Genomic DNA, 15041 nt, shown 5'->3' with positions numbered 1-15041 from the left:
GATGGACATTCCGGAATGTAATCCTGTCTTTCCTGCATTCTAGACAGTCAGAGCAGGCCCAAGTGAATTTGAACCCTAAATGAACTGCAGGGTGGAACTGATTAATTTTTGTTTTATTTTATTGTTCAAAAGAAAGCTGCAAGGGGAATTCTGAAGGGCAAGCACTCCTTTGTAAGGCAACAGAATGTTAAAGGAAACCAGATTTCATTCTGAACCACATATACACCGAGAAAGATCTTTGCCATCCGTCATGCAGGTTAAGAAAGCTAGAGGGAAAAGAAAACCACATATATTTCATTCTATTTCATTTTGGGAAACAGTGTGGCATAATGGAAAGAGCATGGGCCTGGGAGTCAGAGGACTTGAATTCTGATTCTGGCTGCTTCACTTACCTTCTGCATGACCTCGAGCGAGTCACTTAACTTCTCTGTACCTTAGTTCCATCTTCTGAAAAAGGAGGATTCATTTCTTGTGTTTCCTCTTTCTTGGACTGTGAACCTCATGTGGGACCTGATTATCTTGTATAGTGCTTGGCTCATAGCTCTTAACAAATGCCATTACTATTATTATTATTATCACTAGGATTGTAAGTTCCTATTTACAGAGGCTAACCTAATGCTCCTGTAGCTTAAGATAGTTGATATGCTTTAAGTGAGTTCCAAAATGGAACATTAATGTGAGATTAACTGAACGCTGATTGGTGATCTTGGGATAATAAAACATCACAAAGGAAAAATAGCAGGGTTATTATTTTAGAAATATAACCAACTTTTTCTTTGCACTTATCCTCCTTGTGAATCAAATGGGTAGGTGAAAATCTAAAAAATAAGCCATAAGAGTGGTAAATCTAATAAACTAGAATTTCTCAGACTCTGGATCATCTCTGCAGCTTTTAGTTTCATTGATTCAGAAATTGTCAGCAAATGCCAGCAATTTGGCACAACTGAATTTTCACACAGGGCAGTTAAAAGCTGCCTACGGAAGAAGAGGAAATAATCATGGAGTCATTTATCAAGCGATAAAATGTGACCTTGCGAAGAAACGTATCAATACCAAATAAATGGAAACAGATCTCACCAAGCCATCTGAAGAGAACTTCGTATCTCTTAAGCAGCAGCCTGGGCACGGGGAAAGAGCACAGAAGTTGGAGTTAGCAGAGATGAGTTTTAATTCTTGCTCTACCACTACCAGTGAACTAAAATAAAACCAATTTGCGCATGTAATGTCCAGCCAAATACCAGCTTCATACCTTCTTTGGCTTTGTCTCTCCAATCTTTCTTTCTGGCCTCAAGTTCTTCCTTGTTGAATAAGGCAGTGCCCTCTTGTGGCTATTGGACATGGAAATTTGTGTAATATTAGGTAGATAGATAAGTAGATAGATGGATAGATGAATAGCTTGATTAGATGATGGATGGAAAAACAGATGTATTAATCAGTGGTATTTATTGAGCACTTACTGTGCACAAAACTCTGTACTTGGTGCTTGAGAGAGGACAATGAAACAATTAGCAGATGCGTTCTCTGCTCATAAGGAGGAAGGGTAATTAATGAGTATTTACTGATTATACTAAGCATTTGGGAGAGTACAATAAAATCGAGTTGGCAGACATGAGCCCTGTCCACAAGGTGCTTACTATCTAGTGGGAGACAGACATTAAAATAAATTACAGATAGGAGAAGGATGTGGACATAAGTGCCGTTGAGGTGTGGGCGGGGTGAGTATCAAAATGCGTAGATGACTAGATCTATAGGTGGATGGATTGATCACTGGATTGATAGAAAGATGAATAAATGGATGGATAGATATATGTATTTATGGAAACGTGTTTACCACAGCACAAATATACATCACTATATCCATACATACTATCTGTATATACCTGTAATTTATTTAATCTATTTACATTAATGTCTGTCTCCCCCTCTAGACTGTGAGCTCGTTGTGGGCAGGAAGATGTCTGTTGGTATATTGTACTCTCCCAAGGGCTTAGTATGGTGCTTTGCACACAGTAAGTGCTCAATAGGTACAAGTGAATGGAAAGGTAGATCATAAAGTTGTATGGATGGATAGCTATTTGGATGGATGAATGGATAGATGGCAAGATAGCTAGATGACAGATAAACTGTCTGCTTTTTCTGAAGATTAGGCTACTAACCGTGAACTCCTGTCAGTTTAGGTAAGTGAAACTCTAAAGAATAATGTTGGATCGAGCCCATATCTTGGTAGAACAATCTTTACTAAGCGGTGGATCTTTCAGGAGGTGGGAAGAGACTTTGATATGTTCCTCATTCCCCATCCACCCTGCCACGCTATCTGGCACAGAGCAGCTCCTTGCTTGGGCCCGGGTTAGAGCACTCCAGCAGCCTCTACCAGGCAGGTATGGCCAACACAAACATTCCAGTTCCCACTGGCATCAGCCCCGGGATGTTCTGGTAAACTAAGGGCCAGTTGGATCCTGCTATTAGGGGGCAGGTATATTTTCTAAAATACATAATATTTTATATATTATCAATCAGTGGCATTTATTGAGTACTTAGTACAGTGCTCTTCACACAGTAAGTCCTCAAAAAGGACCATTGATTGATTGATAGAGTATGATACAACAGAATTAACAGACAGGTTCCTGGCCCAAAATGAGATTACAGTCTAGAGGGGAATACAGACATTAAAATGAATAAATAATTATAAGGTTGTATGTAAAGATGTGTACATAAGTGCTATGGGGTTGGGGGTGGGGAGAATATCGAATGTTAAAGGTAACAGATTGAAAGGCATAGAAGACTCAGAAGGGAGAATGAGCCAGGGAAAAGAGGGCCTAAACAGGGTACGTCCCTTAGAGGTGATAAAAATAATGATTACGATATTTGTTAAGCACTTACTTCATGCCAGGCACTGTACTACTAAGTGCTGGACTGGATACAAGCAAATTGGGTTGGACACAGTCCCTGTTACACATTGGGCTCACAGTCTAAACCCCAATTTTACAATTGAGGTAACTGAGGCACAGAGAAGTGAAATGATTTGCCCAAGGTCACATAGCAGATGAGAGACAGAGCCCAGATTATAACCTTCTGACTCCCAGTCATGTGCTTTATCCATTATTCATTACTGATATATGACCTAATAATGCTCTGAAGATGAATATCATTAATTTTATATATCTTATGCAGTAACAATGCATTCTACATATTGTGTTTCCCCAAATCACAAATAATGGGTGATCAAGAATAGCCACAGAGTATTGCATTAATGTTCACACAAATGTACCATCTTAATTTATGCGTAGCTAATCTCTTCTTGGAATTACTCCTCCCCAATCTGCTTTGTGTTGAGACAAATAGAACTTCTCTTTTCATCCCTTCACTTTACTTCATTCTCCAATCTTAATTCTGGCTGCATCTTCAGTCATTGTGGTTTGTTAGTGCTTGACGCTTGGTCTATTGGGAAAGGAAAATCTCTTAAATGAAAAACAAAACTTTATGGATAAGTCATAGAAGTCATTCTATAATTGGATGGTTCATTTTGTTTCAGGCATTGGAAAGTGTCCAAAGCACCTCATTTAATTATTCTGATGCCCCCTACTTCAGCATCTGACCTCATGACACCATAAAGTGTCCCCCTCCCCGTCACGGGTCAGCCTTAAGCATGGAGAATTTCCTTTACTTGCTACTGACAGCTCCCTTCCAAAAGAGTGTCAAGGAAAATAATCCACCAGCTTCATCTTCACATTCAGGCCCCACAACAGAAAAATATCAAACTCTTTTGGAAAGAGAACTTATTATAGACATAACATTTTTCCATAAGTTCCATAAAGAATACTTGGTAATGTTATATATATATATTTTAATTTGAGGTTTTGTCTGGTGAACAGTTCAGAAACATAGTTTTTACAACCACGCAGGCATACCCTATGGAAAATATGGAAACTAACCACAAACCGTAGTGAATGGAGAAAATGCATTTTTTTTCCCTTCATGATATTGTTAGCCTTAGAATTCTTCCAGCCTCTCCGGCCTTACCCTTGAAATTTCAACATCCCCACAAGCTGAGAGACAAAATACATTTTGTTTTGCTTAGTGAAGCAATACAAAAGACCAAACTTCCAAGTACACATGGCAGAAACCATTTAACTAAGAAATCCCCAGTCAAATACAAATGAAGCAATTTCTATCTGACCAAAGCAGGGTCAAATTCTCCCAAAACCTTAAGAACTTCATTTGGCTCCAACCATTACCACAGTGGTGATTCCAAACCTGCAGGCAACTCCATCCATAAATTGCATTTTCTGGTTCAACTGGAACTGACCCGTTTAAAGTGGTCATTTCATATCGCTTTCCTTCTCCTGGCAGAATTGTGTGGTCTCACCTACTGTGAAGCATTTTTCCAATAACTAGTTGGGGTTCTGTTTGTGGAAAAGACAACCGGCACAATATCAGTGTCAGAGCATCACTGGGGTATCTGTTAAGTGTTTACTATGTCGAGCACTGTACTGAGCACTGGGGTGGTGGCCAAACAATCGGAGCAAAAGTAATTCCTCTCCCACAGTCTCGGATGGAGGGAGAACAGGAATTCTTCAGAAAAATCAATGTGAAATGATCATATTGCCATGAGATTATTTTTTATGATACACCAGAAGATAATTCTTTGACTAGAGCTTTCTTTGGGCATACACAAAGCTCTAAGCACAGATTCCCTCATGGCCTCCAATAAGCCTTGCAATTTTTTTTTTATGGTGTTTGTTAAGCCTCATGTGCATTTAAGTTGGCTCTCTTGCCATGGGTCTGTCTCCAACAGTGACAACAGAAGGCTAGGAGTAGCCACGACATCCCGTTTACGGTTAATAACTGTCCATCTAACACCCCTAGCTCTTGTCCGCTGCTTGAAGTTTGAGGAAACAGTGAGTCACCGGACATTGTAGTGATTTCTGGCTTTGGGGCTCTTGGAAGACACCATTTTTTTAAAAAAAATGCTATTTGTTAAGCTTCCACTATATGCCAGGCCTTGTACTAAGCACTGAGGTAGATACAAGATAATCAGTTTGGATACCCAACTAAAAGATCGTCGAAAAGCTAATAGCTCCTGTTAGCTCCCTTTCCTCTCTCAGAAATTGCAGTTAAAAAAATAAGTGAGGATAGTAAAGGGGCAAGGGGGCTGGATCCACTGAATATTCTGTGAAACCCCACTGTGTTTTCAACTTGAACAGAACCAAAAAGCAGTATGGCCTAATGGATTGAGCACTCTCCCCCTCTAGACCGTAAGCTCTTTATCGGCAGGGAATGTGTCCGTTTATTATTATATTGTATTCTTCCAAATACCTAGTACAGTGCTCTGTACACAATAAGCTTTCAATAAACATGACTGAACAAATGAATGGAAAGGATCCGGAGTCAGAAGGGCCTGGGTACTAATCCCGGCTACACCACTTGTCTTCTGCCTGACTTTGGGCAAATCTCTTCACTTCTCTGTGCCTCAATTCCCCCATCTGCAAAGCAGGGATTAAGATTGAGTCCCATGTGAGGCAGAGACTGTGTCCAAACTGATTAGCTTGTATCTTACCCAATGGCTTATTACAGTGCCTAGATGCTTAATGAATACCATTAAAAAATGAACAAAAAAACCAGTCAGATATGCCACAGAAACTCCAACAGCAGCAAGTTATCCCTCTGGGCATGAAAATCCTCTTAATTATAATTGCTACTTCTTCTACTGTAAGCTCCCTGTGGGCAGGGAATGTGTCTGTTATGTCATTGCGTTGTACTCTCCCAAACACTTACTTACTGCAACACCCTGCACACAGTAAGTGCTCAGTAAATACAGTTGATTGACTGATACAGGACTTGTCCTTCAATGACTTCGGCCAGTGACCCCTCCTTGTGGAAGTTAAAACGACTCAAGGAGAACCACAGTTTGAAGCCTCACATTCCAGTGGTAGAAGGAAAGAGAAAAAACAGAAGCAGACAACTACTCTCTCTCCATGGAAGTGTCCGCCCCCACTGCAGCCGACTTTGCCTGTCTCAAATTGGCCTTATTAGTCACTCAGGAGCCCAAAAATAGCCTTAATGGAAGCAAAAATCTATTTCATTAGTGAAAGATTGCTACTGCTTATGTTGGCATCATGTTTCCTTAAACCAGGTGCACAATGCATAAAAATAACCACCTTAAATGTCCAGTATCTTCTCCTGAGAACAAATTCCCTCAGAAATATTACCTTAGCTACACAGATGAGTTGCCCAAACATTTGCCAGTTGAAGATATTTCAGAAGACAACATTGTAACCCATTTAACAAGTCGGAGGTTAGAATTTCTTTTACTACAGGATTCTTGAACCATATGACTGACAGGATGTTTTGGAAATAGTTTTCCCTTCACCTCTCTTTTTCTTGAGGAGTTCAGCGCTTCTATCCTCAGAGAAACGTGGAAGTAATTTAAACGTGCTCAAAACAAAGTATTCTAGGGTCTGGAAACAAAAACCATTCAACTCTTTTGAACATGGAGAAAATAGAAAAGTGTTTTCTGCTACTGCTGTTAACAGAACAGCTTTCTAGCTGCCAGATTTAGTTAAAAGAAAATATTTCAACGTTGGTTTATCCAATAAAAAAAGTTATATATTATCCTCAGAGAGGTTAAGAAATTACTCCATGTAATAAATTAGTATAAAAGAAAGTACAAAATTGTTGAAGAAATAAATGAAAGTTTGTGGTTTCCAGATAGAAATTCCCTTACCTATGGGAAGAACCCCAACTATGTTGTACTGAGTATTTGGGAAATTATATTAAACGTATAAGATACATTCCATGACCTCATGGAGCTCACAAATCGAATGAGGCAGACATAAAAATATTTATGAACAGTGGGATCAAAATAAATGGAATGCTCAAATGAATATACATGTGTACTGTATTTACTTGCATAGTTGCGTCCACTGCATAATTTCCCCACCCCAATTTTTGACGAGGAAATAAAAGATGAGGGGGAGGATGGAATGTGCTGAAGTATGTGAGGGGAGTTAATTTACTAAGACTGCTGGGTTTGGGTAAGAGGAGCAAAAGCAAGTGGGGAGGCTAAATCACGGAATAACTAATGTATTCAGAACTTGGGTGACTGCAAGAGAAGAGACTCTTTTGGAAACATTTACCTTCCTTTTCTTTCTCCTCTTTCTTATCTATAAGCTACTTTTTAAAAAAAAATTGTATTCGTTGAGCGCCTACTATGTGCCAGGTACTGTACTAAGTGCTGGGGTAGATATAACAAATCAAGATGGACACAGTCCATATCCCACATGAGGCTCACAATCTTAATCTCTATTTTACAGGTGAAGTTGCTGAGGCCCAGAGACGTGAATTGACTTGGCCAGGCAGACAGGTGGCAGAGCCAGAATTAGAACCCAGGTCCTTCTGACTCCCAGACTCCTTCTCTTTCCACTAGGTCTTGCTACTTCCTTAGGATTGGGAATCAGAGGACCTGTCTTCCAATTCCAGTTCTGAAAACTGCTTGCTGGGTGACCTTGGGCAAGTCACTTAATTTCTCATGCCTTAGTTCCTCAACTTTAAAGTGGGGATTAACCATCCGTTCTCTCTCCTACTTAGACTGTAAATCTCATGCAGGATAGGGACTGTGTCCAGCCAAATTAACCTGTACCTACCCCAACCCTTGAAACAGTATTTGACACACAGTAAGCACTTAAACAAATACCATTTTAAACAAAAAGTTGAGTTTACAGGAGTTTTCCAATACTGAAATCCCGGGGCTTCGTCTCCAAACACGAAGGCTATTTGCCGCAACGTGTACTGTTGCAGAGATCACGAGAGATGAAGATTTTCAGACCTCGTACTTTCAGGGTATGGTGTTGGGGAGGGCTGAATAATATTAATAATTGTGGTATTTGTTAAGCACTATTTATCAGGCACTGTTCTTAGTGCTGGGGTAGACACCAGGTAAACAGGTTGGACACAGTCCCTGTCCCACATGGGACTCTCGGTCTTGATCCTCCTTTTACAGATGAGGTAACCGAGGCAAAGAGAAGTGAAGTGATTTGCCCAGGGTCCCGCAGCAGACATGTGGCAGATCTGGGATTAGAACCCCCATCCTCTGAATCCCAGCAGACAGGACAAAGAGTCTACACAGAACTGAATTCATCCAACATGGGATCAGGGAAAGATGGATGGATCCAAGTGTCTGTTGGCTTCAGCTCCTGCCTTTCCACGGTGCACCCTGGGTGGTTCCGGAGAGCAGCCCCAGCCTGGAGCCACCAGCGTTTTCCCTGTGGTTCCCCAGGTCGCAAACTAACACGTCCTCCAGGGGTCGAAGGATCCACAGAGCCATGTGTGTGTAAGCATGAACAGCTGCCTCAGTCTTCTCCTCAAAAACCTCACACACAGGACTCAGGAGGCTCAGACTCTCCAGCCTCGCCGACTGAGCATCTAGACTTTTCAATGAAAACGAGCTACTCTCTTGGGATTCTCTCCTTCCAGATTCAAAACACGAGCACAAAAATAGACCAGGTGGAATGAGGCCCCCAGTGAGCCTTGGCGAATCCGTTGGATCCTCTGGTGACGTGAGGCTCAGAGGGATGTTGAATTCAAACATTCTCTCTGCAACTCACATCACTAAAATCGCATCCTCACCCCCCACAGGCCCCGTCTCCCCCGTCGTGTGTACATCTTCGGTAAGGGGGTGGCAATTAAAAGACTGTTGAGTTGCTTTGCTCGGGAGGGCACAGGCCACATGTGTTGCAATAGTTAGAGGAAAACAAAGCATTGGACAGAGAAAAATGAAATAACTTTTGAAAATACCACGTACAGAACTGAAGTAATTCTTTCCTTTTGTCATGTTTAAGGAAAATGTTTCTGAGACTGTGAATCTCAACAGAACGTATCCCATTAAATCTCTCATCTCCAAAAAATCTCATGTTGGCTTCAAAGGTTCGGGCTGCCTCGGAGAATAATTCTAAAAACACAGACCGTCACTTGGGGCCAAGGTTTAGGTAGACTTCCAGCCCAATGGGGTCTCACTGCAGAGCTTGGCATACTTCTCCATGGTAAAACATGCACCTTCTCTCCAAGGAAAGCAGACAAGGAAACTAAGGAATGAAGTTTAGTCTGGTCTTAACCGCATCCTTTGAATAATAATAATAACAATAATAATACTAAATGAGATAATAATAACCATGGTATTTGTTAAGCACTATGTGCCACCCACTGTACTAAGCATTGGGGTAGATATAAGAAAATCAGATCCCACTTGGTGCTCACAGTCTAAGTAGGAAGAAGGACAGGTATTGAACCCCCATTTTGCACAAGGAGCAACAGAGAACTGAAGTAGCTTGTCTAAGGTCACACAGGAAACAAGTGGCAGAGCCTGGATTAGAACTCTGGTCCTCTGACGTCCAGGCCCATGTTCTTTCCACTGGGCCATATCGCTTCTAACTGCATTCAGTACAATCACATCGGGCAAAGGTCCTGGCCACACGGAGCTCACCCTCTAAGTGGAAGGGAGCATGGTTACTGAAAACCCATTTTACAGATGGGAAAACTCAGGCACAGAGAAGTTAAGTGACTTGCCCACAGTCACACAGCAGACAGGTAGAAGAGCTGGGAATAGCACAAAGGTACCTTGACTTTAGAACTGTGATAGTCCCGCTTAGGCCAAGCTGCTTCTCCTGCTTTGAATATTTAGTGGTCTGGTAGAGTTGTTGTTAAGGGGCTCAATAATGACAATAATACTTGGGGTATTTGTTAAGCACTTACTAGGTGCCAGGTACTGTACTAAGCACTGGGGTAGGTACAAGGTAATTGGTTTGGACACAGTGCCTGTCCTCACATGGGGCTCACAGTCCTAATCTCCTGCCTCCCACTCCCTAGAATTTGTGCTAGCCACAGACCCCCAACCCCACTGCCTTTAATGTAACAGGCACAGAGACCCAATAGTGGAAACAGGCCGGACGAGGGGTCACCCAACAGCTGGGAATCGTAGGATCCATGGTTTTTCTGTTTTTCATCCAGGACTTGGCAGCCTGGGGGTGGAAAAAGGTCTAGATATCTGCGTTCTTGCAGGTTACAGGCTGAAGTATGGACTTACTGTGGGCCGGGAATGTGACTGGGTATTGTTATATTGTACTCTCCCCAAAGCTTAGTATAGTACTCTGCACACAGTAAGAGTTCAATAAATACAACTGAATGAATTATAGTTCTCTTGGAGAGCATTAAGTGTAATCCTGCCCCTAAAGCCACCGTTCTTCAGCAAAAATTAAGGGCCATAACCTTCACAGGATGGAGGAAATGACTTGACACTGTTACATTCTGAAGTTGAGCTGGTGTTTTCCTTCTAGTTTCCCTAAGCGACTGGGAGAGTACAGTACAACAAGGTCGGTAGACACATTCCCTGCCTGCAAGTAGCTTACAGTTTAGAGGAGTCCTCAAAAAACTCTCCCTGTCATTATGGGTGAGTAGGGCTGGATTTGGATTAATTATTTTTCCACGTAGCTCTATATAAAAGCAATCTCCACAAGTTTAACATCCCTCTCTGGTCTTCCATGTTTTGTGCATGTTCTTCATTTACATCATATCTTCTTTCAAATACCCTAATATTATTATTATTACTATTATAGTATGTGTTAAGGGCTTACTCTGTGCCCAGCACTGTACTAAGTGCAGGGCTGGATAAAAGTAAACCAGGTAGGACACAGTCCCTGTCCCATGGAGGGCTCACAATCTCCATCCCCATTTTACAGATGAGGTAACTGAGAGACAGAGAAATGAAGTGACTTGCCCAAGGTCACACAGCAGACAAGTGGTGGAGCCGGCATTAGAACCCATGATCCTAGCAGACCTTAATCACTTTACCATTTAACGGAAGCAATTTACTTGACTCTAGCTTAACTGTCCACACATTTTCAGAGGTTTGTAAAATCTTTGAAAGCCTCCATTTCATGGTATCATGTCAATGACATTTTTTATTAGCTCCATTAATGGCTAATTATGGCTGTTTGGCTTTATTGAAAAAAATAAATATTTTCCCAGGTGGTGGTCAGGTTTGATCTCCACTTCGAGAATAAAAAGAAAGTCAGAATGATAGGTGTAATGTTCAAATCTGGGTCTAAAACCCTGACAGCTTTTTTTCTTTTTCCCAAATGAGCCTTGAGAGGATTGTGGAATTTTAATTGTGCATTCAATCCAAGAGGTGGAAAAATCTCCTTACTTTGAAAATGGAATTGCTAATTCCCCAACGCTCATTTCGCCATCCTCGTTGTCTTATTTTTAGATTATGAGCATCTCCAAGTTGTTTTCCTTCCACACTGGGTACTTCCCTGATCCTTCACACCTCTCTGAGCCATGTAGCAATCTGGATCACTACATTCTTCTAAAAAGAACTTTTGTTTGAAGCATTCTTCCATAAAATCCGACTGCAGTTCCTTTCCATCTCCCTAGTCCGACATTCCTCCCCTTGCCACTACTGCAATGCACCAAAAATGATGTCATGCTTGTAATCTTAGCCTCTGCAAAAGTGTCTGCAAAAGTGTGGAGCTCTGTTCTTTCCGGACTACAGAACCTTGTTTCATAGCTCAGCCTTGTCCAGACATAACCTAAATACCTTTTCTCTTCTCTCCACAGGTCACCGGGTCTGGGAATGTGACAGAGAACACGTTAACGTTCTTATTTTGGAATCTTGAACATTCTTGCGGTAAAAGAAGCCTGGAAATCAAAGTTGGAAACTTTTTTCAGAGGAACTCACCTAATATCGTTTTTCCTGATCCTCATGCTCCAAGTCAGCGATGTCAAACAGATGGCCCACAATCCAGCTCGTGGAACTCTCTGGAAATAACCTTGATCCTTCTTGTCATCAGTCCTTTAAGTAGTTTGTTGAAAGCAGGGAGCTGGAGGACCAGGGTTCCAATCCTGACTGCCACTTGCCTCCTGTGTGACCTTGGGCAAGTCACTTCATTTGTCTGTGGCTCAGTTTGCTCATTAGTAAAATGAAGATTTAATACCTGGTTTCCTTCTGACTGGAACTGGGACTGTGTCCCACATGATTTTGTATATATACCAGCGCATGGCACCTAGTAAGGGCATAACAAATACCACAGTCATCATCAATTCCTCTGATCTATACTATCCTCACTCTCATAATCCATCTTTTAAATGCATCTTTACCTTCACCTGCTTCTGACCCCCAAGTCCATTCACCTACCACGACCGTTTCTCCGGGTAATATTCATCAGAAGCTTTTTCCTGTTTTCCTCCTTCCACAAGATCCCAGCTCAACTACACCAGCGTCACTGAGAGATGAGCAGAGGGCAGGAGATTAGATTTTTGTCCTCAACCCCGGAGGCCCCATTTCCAAGTAGATGCATTAATGAGTACATCATGGAAGCAGCATGGCCTAGTGGCCAGAGAACAGGTCTGTGAGTCAGAAGGACCTGGGTTCTAATCCCAGCTCAGCATTTGTCCTCTGGTTGACCCTGGGCAAGTCACTTCACTTCTCTGTGCCTAGTTACCTCACCTGTGAATTGGAGATTGAGATTGTGAGCCCCATGTGGGACAGGGACTTGTCCAACCTCATTAGCCTGTACCTATACCAGCATTTAGAACAGTGCTTGATGCACAGTAAGTGCTTAATAAATACCATTATTATTATGTTCTCAGCAGGAATACCAGGAAGGCAAAACTGTAGAGTTTTATTTGGTGGGGATTGGTACATTCTAATGCCAACAACATCACTTGGCTCAAATCACTGGCTTCAAAATGGACAAGTGATTAAAACCAACAGGATATCAGGGTGCTTGGATATCATTCATCACCTTGCCCAGTTGACCTGTGCAACTATATGTGAGACAGTTCCTTCAGGGACTTATCATCATTAGCATCGTTTTGAACTATGATCCGTTGATTTGTCAAAGTTTTCCAAGATGAGTTGATAAATGGCTGGAGTACCTTTCCAACTCATCGTTGTCTAAGTGTTAAACTCCATCAGTTGCCTGTCTAAGGGAAAAGGGGTAAGGCCGGGGAAGAAAGAGATGGCACTTTCCTGTGATTCCCAGCTTCGATCCCTCTAGCAGCAGCCTCTCTTTCCCTCTCCACTGACACCACACCTCCCAGACCACCCTGAACCCCACCATCTCTTCTTTGCCTCCCAAAGGGGATGGGATCACGGGGGTCAGGGGTTATGCTGGAGGGTTGTTTTGACTCTACCAACCAGTTAATACAGCATGGGGTCGAGAGCCAGAGGATGTGGGTTCTAATTCCAGAACAAGCAAACCACTTGTTTGCTTTGTGACTTTGGACAAGCCACTTAACTTCTCTGTGCCTCAGTTACCTCATCCATCAAATGGGATTAAGACCGTGAGCCCCACATGGGACAACCTGATTACCTTAGAACATAGTACACATAGTAAGCGCTTAACAAATATGCTAATTATTATTATTTATTGAACACTTACCGTATGCAATGCACCATATTAAGCACTTGGGAGAGTGCAATATAACAATAACATTTCCTGCCCACAGTGAGATTACAGTTTAGAGGGGGAGACAGATACTGATATAAATAAATAAAATTACAGATACATATATAACTGCTGGGAGGCTGGGAGGGAGGGTGGTAAAGGGACTAACTAGTCAAGGTAACGCAAAAGGGAGTGGGAGAAAAGGAAACAAGAGCTTAGTCAGGGAAGGCCTCTTGGAGATGTGCTTTCAATAAAGTTTTGAAGGACAGAAGAGTAATTGTAGGATATAAAGAGGGAGGGCGGCTCACTTTTGAACTGCCGCATCTTTCCAAGTCGTATACAGAATCCTGCCACAGTGTTTCAATGCATTTGCATAGTTTATAAGATACAAATCACAACTGGTTCAAATGTGGATAGGCACCTTGAGCTATTAATAGGGAAGTTTTGATTTTTTATAACATCTCCACAAAAAAGAAAATTCTGTCTCCCTCCTTTCTGAGCAGGGAAAGTAAATTTGTTACTAGAGACTTGGGTTCATGTGGGTCCTGATGGGAAATTCACACCTGACCTAAGTGTGTCATCTGAATACAGCAGGATCTCTAACTTTTGCCTTGAAAATCCTGGTAGCATTTTTGCTCACAGCATCATCATCATCCTGCTCTATGACACGGATTGACCCTGTTCTTTGTGCAGACCTATGTGTATTGTGTGGATTAAGGGTTTGAAAAGAGATAATAGAAATAAAAGATTCCACTCCTGCCCTCAAAAAGCTTAGATTTCATTGTAAGAAACCAGCAGATATGAACTGCAAAATATTCATTAGGTAAAAGTGTAAAAAGTACCAATGTAGAAATCAGGAAGAAACCATTCAAGTGAATGAAATGAGGAGATGTACACATGAATGCTAAGTGGCTGATACAGTAGCAAGTTTGGAAAGAGGAGTGATTAGCCAGGGCTGCCTTCTAGAGGAGATGCCTTCATAGAAGCAGAGTAGTTTAGTGGATAAAACACGAGCCTGGGTATTTAGAAGGACCTGGGTTCTAAACACAGCTCCACCACTTCTCTCTCTGTCATCTTGGGCAACTCACAACTGCTCTGAGCATCAGTTACCTTATCGGTAAAATGGAGATTAAGATCGGGAGTCCCATGTGGGATAAGGATTGTGCCCAACCTGATTAGCTTGTATCTACCCCAGCACTATCCCCCACACATAGTAAGCACTTAACAAATACCATTACAAAAAATAGAAAGGAAAGGGACCTGGGTCCGTAGGGGAAGACCGGCATCACACACTTCCCAGAGGAATGGCAGAAGGCCTGGATCACTCCCACGATCTAACATTTTGCCGACTTTGTAGCCTGATTATACCAGGGGGCAGAAGTACCGTGATGCCCTGAAAGAGTTACTGTGACCGAGACTCGGCAGGCTTGCCGTGCCTTGTGGCTTGCAGGACGGAGGCTGGGATATGCATTACCTGAAGGGAGAACTTTGTTTGGATTTGTTCTTGGCAACAGTCATTATTGTAGTCTTCCCAAAAGCCTGGGAGCTGTTCACTCTTAGAGCGGATTCAGCTTCAATTAAACAGTGGGGGAAGGTGAT

General features: G+C 42.1%; 1 long non-coding RNA gene across 1 annotated transcript; it reads right to left on the bottom strand.

The window, feature by feature from the left end:
- Positions 1–1027: 1027 nt before the first annotated feature.
- On the bottom strand, positions 1028–11940 carry LOC114805633. The gene is made up of 5 exons (XR_003753616.2): positions 11732–11940; positions 4255–4403; positions 3269–3438; positions 1250–1328; positions 1028–1118 (listed from the first exon to the last, which is right to left on the bottom strand). It is a non-coding gene; the product is annotated as an uncharacterized LOC114805633 (long non-coding RNA).
- Positions 11941–15041: the final 3101 nt, after the last annotated feature.

This window comes from Ornithorhynchus anatinus, chromosome 19, assembly GCF_004115215.2.
Source record: "Ornithorhynchus anatinus isolate Pmale09 chromosome 19, mOrnAna1.pri.v4, whole genome shotgun sequence".
In the NCBI taxonomy this organism is placed as follows: Eukaryota; Metazoa; Chordata; class Mammalia; order Monotremata; family Ornithorhynchidae; genus Ornithorhynchus; species Ornithorhynchus anatinus.
The sequence above is the reverse complement of the archived record's forward strand: the minus strand, read 5'-3'. Positions and strand labels throughout refer to the sequence as shown.